The 17,863-nt window shown below is 35.0% G+C and overlaps 1 non-coding gene across 1 annotated transcript; it reads right to left on the bottom strand.

The window, feature by feature from the left end:
• Positions 1–10,283: 10,283 nt before the first annotated feature.
• On the bottom strand, positions 10,284–10,390 carry LOC124889826. Its single transcript, XR_007048743.1, has one exon. It is a non-coding gene; the product is annotated as a small nucleolar RNA R71 (small nucleolar RNA).
• Positions 10,391–17,863: the final 7,473 nt, after the last annotated feature.

Raw genomic sequence — 17,863 nt, 5'->3', positions numbered from 1 at the left:
CAACGATGAACAACTACCCCTCCCCCCACCTTCAAATCTTTATTTTTCTTCAAAAGGCCCTCAATTTGTGTATCCAAAATTTCATTGAAAGTCAAAGGAAACCAATTGACTGTAGACAACAAAATAATAACTTGACAGTTTTGTGTTAATGCCACAAATTTGAGTCATGACATCAATCATTTCATCTGCATAGTATGTCAACCCACACGTTTCTAGCCTTGTAACTTTTTTATGTAATTCATTATAATTAGTTTTTCTATCCATCACAACACTGAGATCTAATACCAATTGATAGAGGGTCAATATTTTTTAATCCAACTCACTTTGACAACCATACATTATATATTTTATTTCCTTTTTTTCACTCAACACTTGGTTGCCTAGGCTTACAAAATAGAACATACAAAATAACATAAAGTAACTTTTCCTAACTTTGTATTTGACTCATGCCACAAAGAAATATAAAACTAGACGTACAAAAATCTGACCAACACAACCAAATCTGGCTTGAGGCATCGTGTCTATTTCTATTTATAATCCATAACTTGTGTCATAACTAGGGAACATAAACAGAACATGCCCAACACATATTACTATCCTAATTCTGTTGACATCCCTAACTGATAGGGTAATTAAAAATTCAATTACAATATTCAAATTACAACAAGAATAAAGTTTCCCACATGTCTAACATGGTTGTAACTATCCAACTACTGACATTTACAAGGAATACACTCAGTTATAGCAAATCCTTGCAAACTCTTATGCTAATTTCACACTAGGTCCTTAGGTGTTTGTGCACGCACCCATGCCACTGCATTGTCAACACCAAAGTAGTCTTGTCCAAGCGCTGTCAACTTTTGTTGCCTTTCTTTAGCCATGTTATCACACCATGATGTGACTTATCCTTAATCAGTCATGGCCTTTATATGTCTTAGCTTGTAAACTCTTGTCATGCCTTAGTAATGCCACTGCCAAGGCCTTGCCATGTCCTATCAACATGTGCCATGCCCTATTGACATTCCCATGTCTGTAGAGTTACCTCAAGTGAATCTAAACTTGACTGAAGTAATTGGGTCTTGTCTAGGTTGATCAAGTAAATCCCTAGACAATCCTGAGTCATTCGAACCATCAAGATGAGGGTCTAACACTAAGCAAGACAATTTTAACTTATCCCTTTAGTTCACATTGCTTTGGTATCAATTTCCTCAAAACTTGTATCTCCTGTCATCCATAAGAGAATTTTTCTATCACTGCATATTGCTAATTATCATTTATAATCATTTGATTCATCTTTTCATCCTCCAATACAACACCTGGCTCTCCATGCTAATATGTATTTTTTTAAAGTAAAGGGTCTTATTATGGGGCTGGCAGTTTTATGGTACTGACATAAGTGACTTTAAGTATTCTATATTACCATTGTTTCCTATTTGACTAACCTATAGTGGTTATGACTGATCAAGGAATGCTCTGATCATCATCTCCAATGAATTAGGTCAGGTTAGGCAAATTAGGTGTCTTTAGTAAAGAGCATTTTTTTAGTTTTTTGATAGGAAGCATCTGGATTTAGCTCAAATACCTTCTTATTACTTTTAAACTCAGCTTTTATACGATTAAAAAAATTCATCTCCACTATGTAAAAAAATGCTAATCCATTGCTATTAAAATATTCAAATTAATTTTTTAGGGGAAAAAAGGACTAAAGGTGAAAACAAGGGAATGGGGAGAGATGGGTCAAAATAAAAATGTGCAAGATATGCATGTTAGGATATACTATAAATGATACATTTTTGATGTATTATTATATTGCATGATTATTTATTTATTTAGTTAATTCAATAAGTTGTAACTTTAAATAGATCATTGCCATATATGTGTCCTCAACTTATATAGTAGATGATTTGGTGTATAGAGATTAATTCATCTATTCTTATAAGTTAAAGTTATAGTTCACAACCGTAAATGAAAATTTTGACAAACCATCTAAATGATTGCAACGACATTAAATATAATTTATCTTGATTACGAGAATGATATAGTTTTAACTTCTCATGCTAGTGCATTTTGTATGTATTGAACAAGACAAAGTAGAAAAAGTTATTTTAGACTAACTAATAAGAACATATCCTCTAAACTATAAAATGTTCTTATATTCTCAATCTTTATATAGCTATTATGATATGTATAAATTATCTAGCGTTTTAATTTGTTAAAAAATGAGAGCCTGAGATGGGTCAATATTCCCAGTAGATTGAATGATAATAATATATATTGGTGAAATTATAAGTTAGTTGATTACATTCATGTCTCGATATAGAGATTGATGATACGCCCTTTATGAGAAGCTTATAAGTTTAATGTGTAAACCGACCGGTGGATTTATAAATCCGACATATGAAATAAGTTAAGCATTACTTTAAAGAAAATTAATAAATTTATTAAATTCATCAGTAATTTAATTTATTGATTCGCATCTATAATCTTAACATGGGTAATTACATATGTGTTAATGGAAAATTTCAAACTAAAAATAGAGGAGTTTAATTATAAATTTTTTGTGGAATGATTTGTAATTTTAATGGTAAGAATAATTCAAATTATTATTTTGAATTATTTCCATCATAGGGAACCTCACAAATTAATTTTGTGGTCTCTACATTGCTCATATTAAACTAGAACTCAAAATTCTATTTTCTATAGGAAAAGATGAAGTCACTGCCTTTTCCTTGCTCAAGTAGATTCATGCATGTGTTTTTTATTTCCTCCTTGGACTGGGAGAGTATCACTATAAATAGGAATTCCCCTTATCTAAAAATTTAGTTTGCTATATAATACTTGCCCACCCAAGTATTGACAGGGTTTGACTGTTAATTGAGGATCACTATAGAAGACCACAGATTCAAAGATAGATTAACTTCAAGATATCTGTTCACGCTTCAAGAGGTATTTATGGTTAATTTTAAGTATCCATTACGTCAACTATGTGTTTATATTGGTTGTCTATATTTCTTGTAAGCAGTATGATTCTGGTATGCTTTCGTTGTCTACTATTTTCCAACAGTGCATTTATTAAAGGCTTAATGCATAGTCTAGTCTTTAATTTATCAGGATATTTCATTTATACACTTAAATGAAGCTTTGTTTCAATTGATTTCATGAACTAATTTATGAATCATGATGGCACCTACTTTATCCCGCCAGTAGCTAAGCCGAACGATATAACCTGAAGCTATTTACAATGGGTTAACTTGGTGGAAAATGCCCAATAAGTGGCAAAATAGACAATTGCAACTTTAAATAAGCAAAGCAACAAACATAGTCAAAAAAGTAACCATAACATATATAACCATCCCACAACCTAGTAGATCCAGTACAAGAGCTACTACAAGCATAACTCAAGTTCTAAAATTGTCAATACAATATATCTCAAAACTAAATACTTGTGATATATAATATAGAGGGAAGTGGGAAACTCTGACTCCCAGAGCTCACTTTATCTATAAAATCCAACACAACACAATCAACAAATTAATGGTGGCAACTAGTACTTGGATCTACTCCAAAAAAGGTATAAAAGTATAGTATGAGTACCAAAACCATGGGTACTCAATAGGTATCATCAGCCGACTAAGATAAATCATGATATAATTACGATAAAATGAGAGATAACATAACTAAGTCAAGGTATAGTCAAACCTCAATCAACTCCAACAATGCTATTTATAAGTAAGTAAATAATTTAAATAATAAAACAACATAAACGAATCAAACACATGCAATTATAACTATAAAATTGGCCCTCATAAGACAATAAGTGCAGAAAAGTAAATTACTTAATGCACACCCCCATAAGCTTGGAGGGTACAACCAAGTAAAGTATAAACCAAACCACCTTCATGTACCAACTCCCATTATACAGATAGAATACAATCATGTCATCCCACACTATAAATAATCTCCTATTTCCAAACTTAAAATGATACCTAAATATCCACATTATACTTTATTATTGAAATTAAACTGGTATCATATAATTAATATCGTAAGTAATAACCAGACTTAAACTAGTAAATGTATCATTAATGTCATAATCATTATCCAAACTTAAACCGATATATTTATCATCAATATCATAATCATTATGTTGACTCAAACTGATATAAATATGATCAATATTATATGAATTATTCAGACTCAAATCGGTATATATATTATCAATATCATAAACATTATCCAGACTCAAACCAATATATATTATCAATATCATAATTATTATCTAGACTCAAACCGGTAAATATATATATCATCAATGTCATAATCATTAGCATAATCAATAACATAGTATTTAACCACTAGTAAATTCAATAAGCATCAACTCTCAATGCAAACCAATCATATACATCAAATGCCAAATCTTCTCAACATTACCTTAGTAAGAATTTTATAAGTACATAATGAGCGTATAAAAAGTTACAAGGATTAATATGAATCTTGGCCTAAGATGAGTTAAATTGCCCACTTCTAAGTCTCTGAAGTTCATTACAAGGTAAATTCTACCCCAGACTAGAATAAGGTATATAAATTCACTTTTAGATATGAAAATCCCAAGTGTTGGACCCTTACAAAATTACCTTAAGTTTTGAACTCATGGACTTGGTACGACTCAAGGGAGTCACTCGTACCACTGTATATAATTCGTAGGCTGCCTTGAGGGTTAAATCATACCCTATGCAGTATGTTAGGATTGTCTATTTCCAAATATATGACTCAACTTGGTAAGAGTTGTATAGGAACATATAAGTGATTCAAGCAAGTCATATAGTATTTGAGTAGTCTTAGGTAATCTGTCCAAGGTACAATTAGTAGGGTACAATTGGGGGTATCACTCGTACCCTTGGGTACGAGTTAAGAGAGGTGGAGTCATATTGAAACCAATAGGTAAGGTTTGGAATGGTATTGGGTACGATTTAGGGTACCACACCTATCATAGGATATGGATGGTAAGGGAAAGTTGTACCCCTGGATGTGGCTTGTTTTAATTTTAAGTCAAGGGTAGTTTGGATATTTCCTACCCCTAAATCCTTATGTAATCACTTTATATAACCCTATATGTCCTTCCATTACACTTGTTAAAGGATTAAAACACATTAAATAGTTTTTCAAACTCATTCTTAAAAGACTGTAGGTTAGGGTTTGTCAAATATTCTTAAAAGGGCTCAAAGGTCAAGATTTCTTCCATGAATCTTTATGTATAAGGCATTTACTCCTTCCTTAATTGCTATTTAAAACAAAAGGAATGTGTATTGTGTTTTAAATGTTGGTTTATGAATCATGAATGGTGGATTTTGAAATATTGCTGAGGGTCTTGATGTATATAGTTTACTATTGGTTTAAATCATATTTTTACATGTCTTTGGTAAATGGTTTGCATATGTGGTTGGTTGTTGGATATGGTTTAACTAATTTGTCTTTATTAACCCTAATTATGGTGGTTTATGCATTGGTTTTGGTCTTGGTAAAGGTATGCCCTCAACATGTTTGACAAATTACCTTAAAGAATGTTTTTACTTTATTGTTGAACTTTCATTGGAACATTTGCATGGATTGGTTGGTAATTAAACATTAAATGGTTTTGTATGGTTTTTCATGGTTCAAATGGGTTAAATGATATAAGTTCTTTAAATCTTTGGCATGGTCTAAAATGGTTTGGAATAGCTTAAAAGATAAAGGTTTTGGTGGTTATGATTGGTCTATTTTGAAAACCTTATGGGATACATGGAAATTCCCTAAGTGAATTCATAAATGGAATTGGTTTAAATGGTTTGGAAAGTTAAATGGCTAAACGGATATTCTTGTGGGGTACAACTTTCTCCAATTAGGTTTAATATTGAAATTAGAAAGGGAACTTAAGGTCTCCTATACCAACATATTTTTGCTATGGATAATGGTTAAAAGTATGGTTGGTATACAGAAACCACCACATAATTGTCTTGGTTAATTAATGGTAAATATATTGCTTGGATATGGTTTTTAATTAGGCATTAAAGGGGAAGGTATAACTAAGCTGTGGAAGATGAAGAATACGAGAAGGACCAAAACTAGAAACTCTTATTTGTTGATATGAGGCTGGTCTTAGTGGACTTTATGCATGATGTCACACCTCATATTTGGGGATGTAATAGTCGTCCCCCCAATGGGATACTTCTCTAGTCATGCGGCTACACGCACTAGGGCCCTTTCAGCAGGGGGAGCTAAACCCATATTGCCCGTGGGTGCTTTAGGATAGCAAAGATACATAGCCTAGGTAAAAGTTCTAATGGCATGATAAACCTAAATTCTTTTCCCATCACTTATATATATGTATGGTTATATGAATTGTGGATGTTTTTAGTTGGTTTTTCACTGGTTGGCATTATTTTATCCGTATCCTGAGTTCATGCTAGTGTTCACCCACTAACCCTTCTACTAGCGGTTGTACCCATGCTATGTAGGAATCGATCATTCTATTTCTCTTTCTTAGTAATTGGATTTGGGATCAGCCATTAGATTAAAGTGGTGAGCCTCCATAGTTTTGGAAGGCATCTATTTCTTGTCATGGATTACTTTATGTATTTTATCTTTGGTAGACCTAGTTTATGGCTATGTCGGGGGCATGTCCCGAATAGGTACTCTTTGGTTGGTCTATAGGCTTTGTATGAACAAGTATGGGTTTGGGTATGGTATGGATTGGTTATGTCATATTTATATACGTACAATAAATTCTTATTATAACTGGTTTTGGTTTATGGTTTTTGCATTGTTTTGTTTGGTAATTTGATGGATAGACTTGGTTGGGCTTGTCTCGAGTATAGACTTATCCCAGAGTTACCACATGGATAAATACGTTATCTTTTTATATATTAAGAATTCAACTGACTCAAGGTATATGCATTTGGTAGTTGGGTTGGGTAATTGGGGCGGTTCTCAATCCTAGTTGGTCTTGGGATTGCCTATTATTTATATCTAGGCCCTAATTCAGTTCATGAAAAGTTGGTATCAGCGTTTTAGGTTTTGGTGTCATGGGGTGTCCACAAACTCGTGTCGAGTATAGTCTTGCTTATGGGTATGTCGTGCACCACACTTATAATCGGGAGGCTACGAGGAATCTAGGAATATTTCAGTTTCTTGGTTATTCTACTGTTGGACTATAGAGTCTAAGGTCTCGACTCTTCTCTAAATCATCCTTGGTTAACTTCATAGATCATGTCCTCTCAATGATTTGAAATTCCTAAAAACTTGCTTGTATTATTCAAGGGTAACATAGATGGATCTAGTCCAACTCATGTGGCACAGACCTGGTCATAGGTTACTGCTTTTGGTTCTTCCTATGGAATCCCACTGGTCTCCTTAAATCCTATTTTGGAAGATGGCACACATTCTTGGTAATCTCAAAGAGAGGTTACTAATGTTGAGTTTCATTATTCTGTTAATCTAACCTATTGGCCTAGGTAGTGATAACTCTATCATACAGATCTTATCCTATTGGTATAGGGAGGAATGAGATAGGGTTGGGAAATTGGTAAAGTAAGTGGTCTTGGTTCTCTGAACAAAAGGGAGACCAATGGTATAGTAATAAATGGTCTAAGAGAAAGAGTTAGGTGAGTCCTAACTCATGTTCTATGGCTTATGCTCCCTATCCAAATCAATTAAAAGGCAACTATTTCTAGGTTGGTAATATTTTTAGGGCACTTTGTGTCAGATCTTAGGCTAATGTAGCCCAATTCACATCATCTTATCATCTTTATAAATATTGTGGTTGATCACACTATGGTTGTTGGGAAGAACGAAGGAATCAGTGTGTTGGTTATGATCAATTAGATCACATCCTTTGAGAGTGTCGTGTCCCATAAGGATTGCCGCTTGAGGGGGAAGAGGATATTGGGTGCTACTTTTACTTCGACATTGGTCAGGGTCGTCTCAATGTTCTTACTACCCATTGGAAGTCTGAGGCATCTATTAATGTCGATGTTGGTATGTTGGGAACTCCATTGTTAGTGGTGTGTATGTTTTACTTAGTTTGGGGTCCCCTCTCTTTTTTGACCTAATCTTGGGCATATTTATATGTCCAACACCACTATCTACCCATATTTGGACTTATTTTGAGAACAAAAATTGCATTCATTATATTTCATTTGAGCTAAATTGTGTTTCATGGCTAACCAAGGTGTTAGTGATACAGGGTAAATTTCTAAGTGATTTGGATGAAAATTAGATGCATATTTTGAAGCAGTTGGTGATTTATGGTGTGGAATTATCCGTTTTGATGTGAAAGACCATTTTTCATTGAGTCCAAGAACATGTGAAGATGAACGCGAGCAAGAATAAAAGGAAATGCTGAAAAAGGGTGATTTTTGAGACTTCGTTGAACATTTGGGGTGAAACTCTAGTGATGCGATGTGAAGTCAACGTGTCACGTGGGTTTGTAAATCCTATACTTTACCAAAATTTTAAAAGACAATTCCAGTACATCAACGCAAAGTCAACGTGTTGCGTCGATCCTTGTGTTTCGTGACTTAACAAATTTTTGAAGTATAAATCCAGTGCATCGAGGCAAAGTCGATACGACGCGATGGCTTTTGCAATATGATTGGTGACACATTGCATCAGTAGTCCAGATCTAGTGAAATTTTTCTAAGTATAAAAGGAACACGTGAGCACAATTCCAAACACTTTTTGCAAGCATAGCAGCGGCATAAAAGCATAAAATTCTCTCTTTTAGGGTTCTTAGACATTCTTTTGAACTTCTTTACTTCAAGATTTATTTTGGGTATGATTAATTACTTATTTTTTATGTTGATTCAAACATGAGTGGCTAAACACCCTTATTATGTGGTTGATGCCAAGAACATGATTAATTTTTTATATTCTTTATTGTAGTTTCTTTTTGGATTATTATCTGGGTTGTTCTAAATTTTTGAGCTTACTATTTTGATGAGTGGCCACCCTTAGAATAAATCTATATTTCTATGTAAATCCTGGAGGAGAATTGTAGGATAGAATAAAGAAATTAAGGAGCAAGGTTCTTATTCCTTTATTAAATAAGGGGTATGAATTGGCATCTAGGATAGAGATATACCTACAAGCCTTGCTCGGTTCAATTGCGAGAAGACAACTTTATGAATCTAGAAGAACTGTTGTATCTCTGCCGGAGTTGTAGTTGAAATATTCAATAGATAGAAGATTTGACATCGGGAGACCAGGATCATAGAATAAACCTTGCGAATCAATGATCCAATAACCAATTAGACTTTGACAAGAATAGAGATTTTTATGATTGTTCGAAATTCCTCAACCCTGGAATTCTCATCATTACTATTTACAACAGTGCTTGCTTTGCGATTGTCACAAATTGATTTTTATTATTTATTAATTTTTATTTTTATTTTTAAATTCCAAATCATCTTAATACTTTGCAACAGTTAGTACCTCATTGTCTAATACTAAAAGTTGGTTAAATTTCTAGTTGTTTAGTCCTCATAAGAATGATATCTGACGGTCTAAGTCACTATATTACTTATATGACCATATGCACTTGCTTGTCCGTTTGAGTCACAATAAATTTTTGGCGCCGTTGTCGTGGACTAGTATAATTAGTAAATTGCTAAACTTTTGGTTTTTGATAGTAAGTCAAGTGTTAACGACTTGATCTTAGTGATTGAATTATTGAAGGATTAGCTGACTACAGGAATGGTGAGAGATAAAGAGTTGGTAGAGCCTTTTGTAGAACCAGAATTAATATTTCAACAAAGGCGAAGAGCTCAATATCAGAATCAACAGGTTCAAATGGCTCATCTAATTGATCCAAATGATCCTATTGATCCAAATGCCAAAAATATCCCATCTCCAATTATCCCAACTGTTCCTGCTCAACCAGCTGCTAGACCTATTTGTAGGTGGCAATCCCACTCACGAACCATGTGACTAACATTATTCGCAAGCCCGATCCAAGTGATTGATTTGAATTGAAGAAGAATATGATGCAATTATTGAATTCAGTGGGGCAATTCTTTGGCCTTTCATATGAAGACCCGAAGTGGCACATACAGAGCATCCTAGAAATAAGCGATACTTACATTCCTGAAGGGGTAAATTCTAATTATGTCAGATTGACACTCTTTCCTTTTTCTCTAATTGGGGAAACAAAAAGATGGTTACATGCTGAACCACTACTCTCCATCACTTTATGGGAATATCTAGATCGGAAGTTCCTTATTCAATTCTTTCCATCAGGGAATACTATATGTTTGAGAACTGAGATTCTGAGTTTCAGACAGAAAGAAGGAGAGAATTTCTATAAAGCTTGGGAGAGGTTTAAGGGTATGCTCAAAAATTGCCCTCACCATCATTAGTCTAATGATGTTCTTGTTCATACTTTCATTGGGGGGTTGTAGCAAAATATGAAAATTCTCATGGATTCAGCAACAAGTGGGCAGGCTCTTGAAAAGACTTATGAAGAATTGTACACACTGCTGAATCGGATTTCACAAGGGAATCATGATTTCCATGCTGACTCGAGGAGTGCTCCTAAGAAGGTTGCAGGAATTTTAGAGGTATACAAGTTCACTGCATTACAAGTGTAGATTATTGCAATACAAAATCGTATGATTACTCAGCTTAATAATATTAAGTTGGTGATTTCCACAAGCAGCAACTATATGCAGTCCGACAGGCGAATTCCTGGTGTGAGATTTATTGAAGTAGTAAGCATGCAGCTGATGCTTGTATGGCTAATCCAGATTCTGTCAACTATGTAGAGAATCTGAATTGTCAGAGATAGAAGAATTTTGATAATACATATAATCCCAACTAGAGGAACCATCCTAATTTCTCATGTGGTGAAAATTAGGCATAGAAAACTAATCAGTATAAGGGGACAATGCAACAAAATCAATAGCAGGTTCAAAAGAAAAAGGATACTACTCAAGCTAGTAATATGGAGGAGATGATGAAGCAGTTTTTACATCAACCAGTGCAGTTTGCTTCAAAAGTGAAAACTCAATAAGTGCAGTTTGCAGCAGAGTTGAAGAGTCAACAGTTGTTTATGAGAAATATGGAGTTGCAGCTCGGTTAGCTTGTAGGACTACAAAATACAAGACCTCAAGGAGCTTTACCTAGCAATATAGAGGCAAATCCAAAGCAGGTAAATCCAGTGACAACAAGGGGTGGGTCACAATTAGAGGAGGTGGTATTTAGCAGGTTAGTTGTACAACCACTGATGATGATCCTATGGTCAATTATGAGAAAGAGGTAGAATAAAATACTGCAATTGATCGAACTCATAAGGAAAATAAAACTCTACCTCTACCATTCCCTCAAAGAAAAAGAAAGTATAAAGAGGAGGCTAATTACAAGAAATTTTTGGATCTTCTAAAGTAGGTTCAAGTAAATCTTTCTTGTGATTATATTCTGCAGAGTGTCCCAAAATATCCAAAATACTTAAAGGATATAGTGGCGAACAAGATTCGGTTTACTGAGTATGCTATAGTTTCACTTACAGAGGAGTGCATATCCAAGTTCTAAAACAAACTACCCACGAAGATGAAGGATCAAGGTATTTTCACTTTGAAGATCACTATAGGGCAGACCATCAGTGCTCATAGGTTCTGTGACTTAGGGGTTAGAATAAATCTTACGCCCACATCATGGTACCATATAATGGGTCTTGGGAGTCCTAAACCCACTACTATTGTTTTTCAGTTGGCAAATAGGTCCCTAGCTAGGTCTGATGGTATTATCAAAGATGTCTTGGTGCAAGTGGGATCCCTAATATTTTCGGTGGACTTTGTAATTCTTGATTTTGAAGTTGATCCTATTGTTCCATTCAGTTTGGGATAGCCTTTCCTAGCAACAAGATAGTCATTAATTAATGCAGCGGCAGAGAAGATGACAATGAGAGCACATGATAAAGTGGAGGTATTTTAGATGTATAAGGCGCCAAAATTACCAGCTATATATGAGGAGTTGTTCGCTATATTTGTTATAGATCTTGATTCTAATCAGAGGTTGTTATTGTCAGATGATCCATTATAGTGAACTTTCTGGGTCGTCATCTTTATGGAGATCTGAAGGCATTCGTATTAGTTTAAGTCATGAATTCAGCAGTCATTAAAATAAGAAAATTACATTTTGAGCCATTGAATAGGTTAATTGGTCCATCCCCTAAAGCTTCAATTGATGAAGTTCTAAAATTAGAGCTTAAGGTTCTTCCTCCTTATTTGAAATATGCTTACCTTGGTAACAATGATACCTTGTCTGTTATTTTATCTATAGGTTTATCTAATATCTAGGTAAAGGAAGCAATGAAAGTCTTAAAAAGAAGGAAGAAGGAGATCGGATGGCAAATGTCTGAAATTATAGGAATAAATTCATCTTTTTGCATGCAAAAATACACATGGAATAAGGTTTCAAACCAAGGGTGCAGCAACAACGGAGGTTGAATCCAGTGATGAAAGACGCGGTGCGAAAAGAGGTCATCAAGTGGCTCAATAATGGGATTGTTTATCCAATTTCAGATAGCAAGTAGTTAAGCCCAACACATTATATCCCAAAGAAAGATGGTACGACCATTGTAACTAAAGACGAAAATGAGCTAATTCCCACTCGCACAGTGACTCGATAGAGAATCTATGTTGAATATCGGAAGCTAAATGAAGCCACAAGAAAGGACCACTACCCTATCCCGTTCATAGATCAGATATTGGATAGGTTGGTAGGGAGGGTGTATTATTGTTTTCTTGATGGTTACTCGCGATATAATTGAATCACCATTGTGCCCGAGGATCATGAGAAAATGACTTTTACATGCCTATACATCATATATGGATTCAAATGTATGCCTTTTGACCTCTGTAATGCACCTGTAATATTTTAGAGATGCGTGATAGCAATATTCTATGACATGGTTGAAGAATTTGTCGAGGTATTTATGGATGATTTCTCTATTTATGGTGATTCTTTTGATAAATGCTTGCAAAATCTAGATTGAGTCCTAGCTCAATGTAAAGAGACAAATTTGGTGCGAAACTGGGAAAAGTTCCACTTTTTGGTAAAGAAAGGAATAGTACTTGGCCGTAAAGTGTCATGTAGAGGACTTAAAGTAGATCGAGCTAAAATATGAAGTGATTGAAAAGATGCCTCATCCAATCACAGTGAAGAAAGTGCAAAGTTTCTTGGGGAATGCAGGTTTTTACAAGCGTATTATTTAGGACTTTTTGAAGATTGCAAGCCCGATATGTAAATTTTTAGAAAAATAGGACAAATATGATTTTGGGATGGATTATCAAGAAGCCTTTGAGAGGCTAAAAAAGAAGCTGATAGAAACTGCTATTTTTATTTCTCCAGACTGGGAGTTGCCATTTAAATTTATGTGTGATACTAGTGACGTAGCTGTAAGAGCTATTTTGGGGAAAAGAAAAGACAAGATATTTTGCTATATTTACTATGCTAGTAAAGTCTTAAACGATGCCCAAATGAATTATATAGTCACTGAAAAGGAGATATTAGCGGTGGTTGGTAAATTTGATAAATTTTGAGCATATCTGGTGGTACAAAGGTTATAGCTCACACAGACCATGTGGCCATCAAGTATCTCTTCAATAAAAAAAATGCAAAGCCTAGATTGATACGGTGGATTTTATCACTGTAATAATTTGACTTGGACGTTCGTAATCGAAAAGTAGTAGAAAATTAAGTTGTAGACCATTTGTCAAGCTTAGAGACTCATGAACATGTTGTTAATAACTTTCTCTACATTCGAGGGGAGTTTTCGGATGAAAAGATATTATCTATAAAGGAGTGTGAAATTCCTTGTTATGCAAACATTGTTAATTTATTGGCAGGTTACTTTTACCCTCATAAAAGTATAATTCAATAGAGGAAGAAACTGCTTTATGATTCCCGTGCCTATATATGGCACGAGCCATATCTTTTCAAGAAATGTCCAAATGGTTATTATACGAAGATGTATTCCGAAAGCTGAATTCACATAAGTGCTACAAAAGTTTTATACTCGAAAAGTGTTGCAATCCAGTTTCTTTTAGCCAATATTATTTCAAGATGCAGTAGATTTGTAAAGAGATATGATCAATGCCAGAGGTTAGGTACAATTTTAAAGCGACATGAGATGCCCCTAAATAACATCCTTGAAGTGGAAGTATTTGATGCTTTGGGCATTGATTTTATGGGACAATTCCCACCATCAAATGGTAATTTATACATTTTAGAGGTGGTTGATTATGTATCTAAATAGGTGAAAGATGCAACTTGTCCTAATGATGCGAGAGTAGTGCTAAAGTTTATGAAGAAGCAAATATTTTCTTGGTTTGGTACTCCAAGATCTATAATCAGTGATGGAGGTACACACTTTATTAGGACTTAGTTTAAGAATCTTTTAGCTAAATATGGTGTGAGGCACAAGGTAGCCACTTCGTATCATCCATAAATGAGTGGACAAGTTGAGGTCTCCGTTCAAGAGATAAAGCAAATACTGCAAAAAAAGTTTAATGGGCAATGGAAGGATTGGGCTAAAAAGCTAGATGATGCATGGTAGGTTTATAGGACAACTTATAAGACCCCCATAGTGACCTCTCTATACATCTTGGTTTACGGCAATACATGTCAATTGCTTGTAGAGCTGGAAAATCAAGCTTATTGGGTCGTTAAAAAGTTGAATCTAGAGATAAAGACCATGGGAGAGAAGAGGTTGTTACAGCTTATTGAGTTAGACAAATTTTGTATCCATGCTAATGAGAATGCAACAGTGTACAAAGAGAGAACCAAGAGATGGGATGGCAGAAGAATTAAGGACATAGTGGTTGAACTCGGACAACTTATGTTGCTATTCAATTCAAGGTTAAAGTTGTTTATGGGTAAATTGCGGTCTAAGTGATCTGGGCCTTTTGAGGTAGTACAAATGATGCCCCATGAAGCAGTCGAACTGTGGAACAAAGAGAAGACAATTTATTGGTGAATGGACAATATGTGAAGAATTATTCAGCTAATCATGGAGATAAGTACAATATGTCCATTACTTTTGCTGATAAATGAGACTAAGCTAAGTCGTGCTACGATGTAAAATAAGGTGCTATGTGGGAGGCAACCCAAATTTTCTTACATAATTTTATTATTTTTGGTTGATGTGCAGGAATGAGAAATTAAGAGGAGATACAGAAGACGAGAAGTGGGTAAACTATGATCTTTGAGTAGGTTAAATAGGTAAAAAAGGTAAGGGGGAATAAAAGAGTCCCAAAAGGGGAATAAAAGTTTGCCTTCAAAAATATTTTGAAGGCAATTTCCAGTGAACCGATGCTAAGTCAACACATCACGTTGCTGGTCCTGTGCTCACACTTAGAATAATTTTTCCAAGGAATTTCTACTAGATCGATGCTAAGTTGGCGCATCACATCGGTATTTCAATGTGTTATCCATTGTGCTGCATTGGTGGTCACCCAGGTAACACTTAGAATAATTTTTTAATGTAACTTCCAGTGTCTTGATGCGGACTCAATGCATTGCATCGCCAAAAATCCCCAACCCCAAATTAATCTCTTTGAATTTTTCTCCTTTTTAGCGCTAAATACAAACTTCATCATCTTCTTCTCAACTAAGATTAAGGTAAGTTTTCAATTTCTTATGGTTTACATGCACTATAAGGTAACATGATATGATTTGCTTATAATTTGTGATATGAGAATGGCGAAGCTCTTGGCGAAGCTCTTCATACAAGAATAATAAATGTCTAGTGCATGTGTTCTTAGATTAGTGGAAAGTATGGACTTAATTGGGGGCTTAAACTGATTTTTACTACATAAATCTCTTTGATGGCATATAGAGATTAGTGATATGTGTACTTTGGGGTCCAAAAAAGAGTGATAAGTTATTTCTTTGTTGCTCAAATATTTTTTGTGTGTTCATTTGTGTGAGTGATATAGATTTGGGATGGAAAGTAACTGCAAGTTGGTTTGTCATGGTTAGAACTAATAGTATGGGCTTTGAATCGTCTGATGGTGTAAGGGTGATCATACATATTATTGATTGATTTACTAATAGGTTTTTTAAGTTGCACCATGAGATGAATTTTAATAAAGTTGGGATATTAATATTCATGATAGCAACTAAGTGTGGGGTGGATTTTGATCTTACACTATCTTAGTGGTAGCTATAAATTACTGAATTAAGTTCCATTGAGGTGAGGTTATGTTTAATATATTAAATGTGCATTTATGAATTTGTTGAAAAAGAATAATACATTGGTGAATGACTATCTGTTCGATAGAATAGTGCATAAAGATGAGACTGTGAACTGCCACTTATCAAAAATACCTTTTTATTTGATGTTGGATGACTGATGATGGTAATTATATGTGAACAAGGAATTTTGAGTACCCTGGTTCATTTACATATGTACCTATACTAGTAGCTAAGTGTGGGGTAGATTTCTCACTTAGTGATTGCTAGTTCATAAGGTATTTGTTTGATGTTTTTGTGGGCTATTATGATTAATAGGTACAATATCTAGCCAACAACACAAGAGTAAGGGAAGGAATGTGGTTGGTTTGTCTGAATCCAGACATAAAAGGAGTCAACATGCTGGCCATGTGCCCCCAGCCCTACATATTCCATGGGGTCAATCCAAGAGGTATATAACTAAGGCAGTTATGGAATCGAGGAGAAAATGGTGTTCCCAACACAAGGAGTCTAAGTATTTACCTAACCATTTTATTCACAGAGTGAGCCTGATGAAAGAGTATCCAAGTATGGTGCGGAAAATTGAGGCGCTGAACATGACTCTCCAATTCAAACAACCATCTGAGTACAGCCTAAGTTTTATGTAGGTGTTTTATGCTAATTGGGACCCATGAAACAATGATACAGAGGTTGAGGTAAGGGGTCGTGTGGTTACTTTTACTACTAATACTGTGAATGATCTACCAGGTACACCTGTGGAGGATGTTGAGCCACTGAAAAGACTAAATATTAAGCCGCCATACCAACATATTTGCTATCTCTTATGTGGTACTCGATCGACAGCCCAGTAGATTAGTCATACGAAGAGTGGTACTCATGTGCCATTCTTCTTTGCTCACATGAACAGGGAGGCTCGCTTATGGATAAAAATTATTTATACTTGCTTGGTCCATGGGACACATATGACAGAGGTGACACATGACAGGGTGTGTATTATTTATGCTCTTATGCGCGAATATATTAAGCTGAATGCCAGCGCAATTATCTTCTTTGCCATAAGAAAAGCTAGGTTTTTGGGTGTTCTTTGGTATGGTTTTAGTGGTTTATTAACTTAGTTTCTACGGCAGCAGGGTGTGCCTGAGGAGAATGTTGATAACAAACCTTCGGTTATTCTCAGACCTTTGGATTTCTCTCATACTAAGGGGCCTTCCTCTTTTTGTGCTACTTTGACTATGCCCAAGCGTAAAGATTGGAATGATGAGATTACCGCTAAGATGTTTGGGCTTACTATGTTGTAGTTGAAGATTAGGGAGTGTCCAGCCACCCAACAGTAGGTTAGTGCTATGGAATTGGATTATTCACTCGGCGTCATACCCAGACCATGCTGAGTGTAGGCCTCAATTTTGATGAACCACTAGATGATGATGTCCCCATAGATGAGGAGAGACGATTGAGCTATTCTGATGATGAGTCAGAAGAGGAAGAGTAGTCGGCTGATGGCGATACAGGTAATAATTTTGATGATGATAAGGATGCCGTTGATGACATGATGATAATAGTACCATCTAAGTGATCATGGAGTATGAGGCCACCTTGCCATATTCTTATTTGATAACACTGGGATAGTGCTTCATTT

Source organism: Capsicum annuum, chromosome 12 (assembly GCF_002878395.1).
Source record: "Capsicum annuum cultivar UCD-10X-F1 chromosome 12, UCD10Xv1.1, whole genome shotgun sequence".
Taxonomy (NCBI): Eukaryota; Viridiplantae; Streptophyta; class Magnoliopsida; order Solanales; family Solanaceae; genus Capsicum; species Capsicum annuum.
This window is presented reverse-complemented; position numbering and strand designations above follow the sequence as displayed.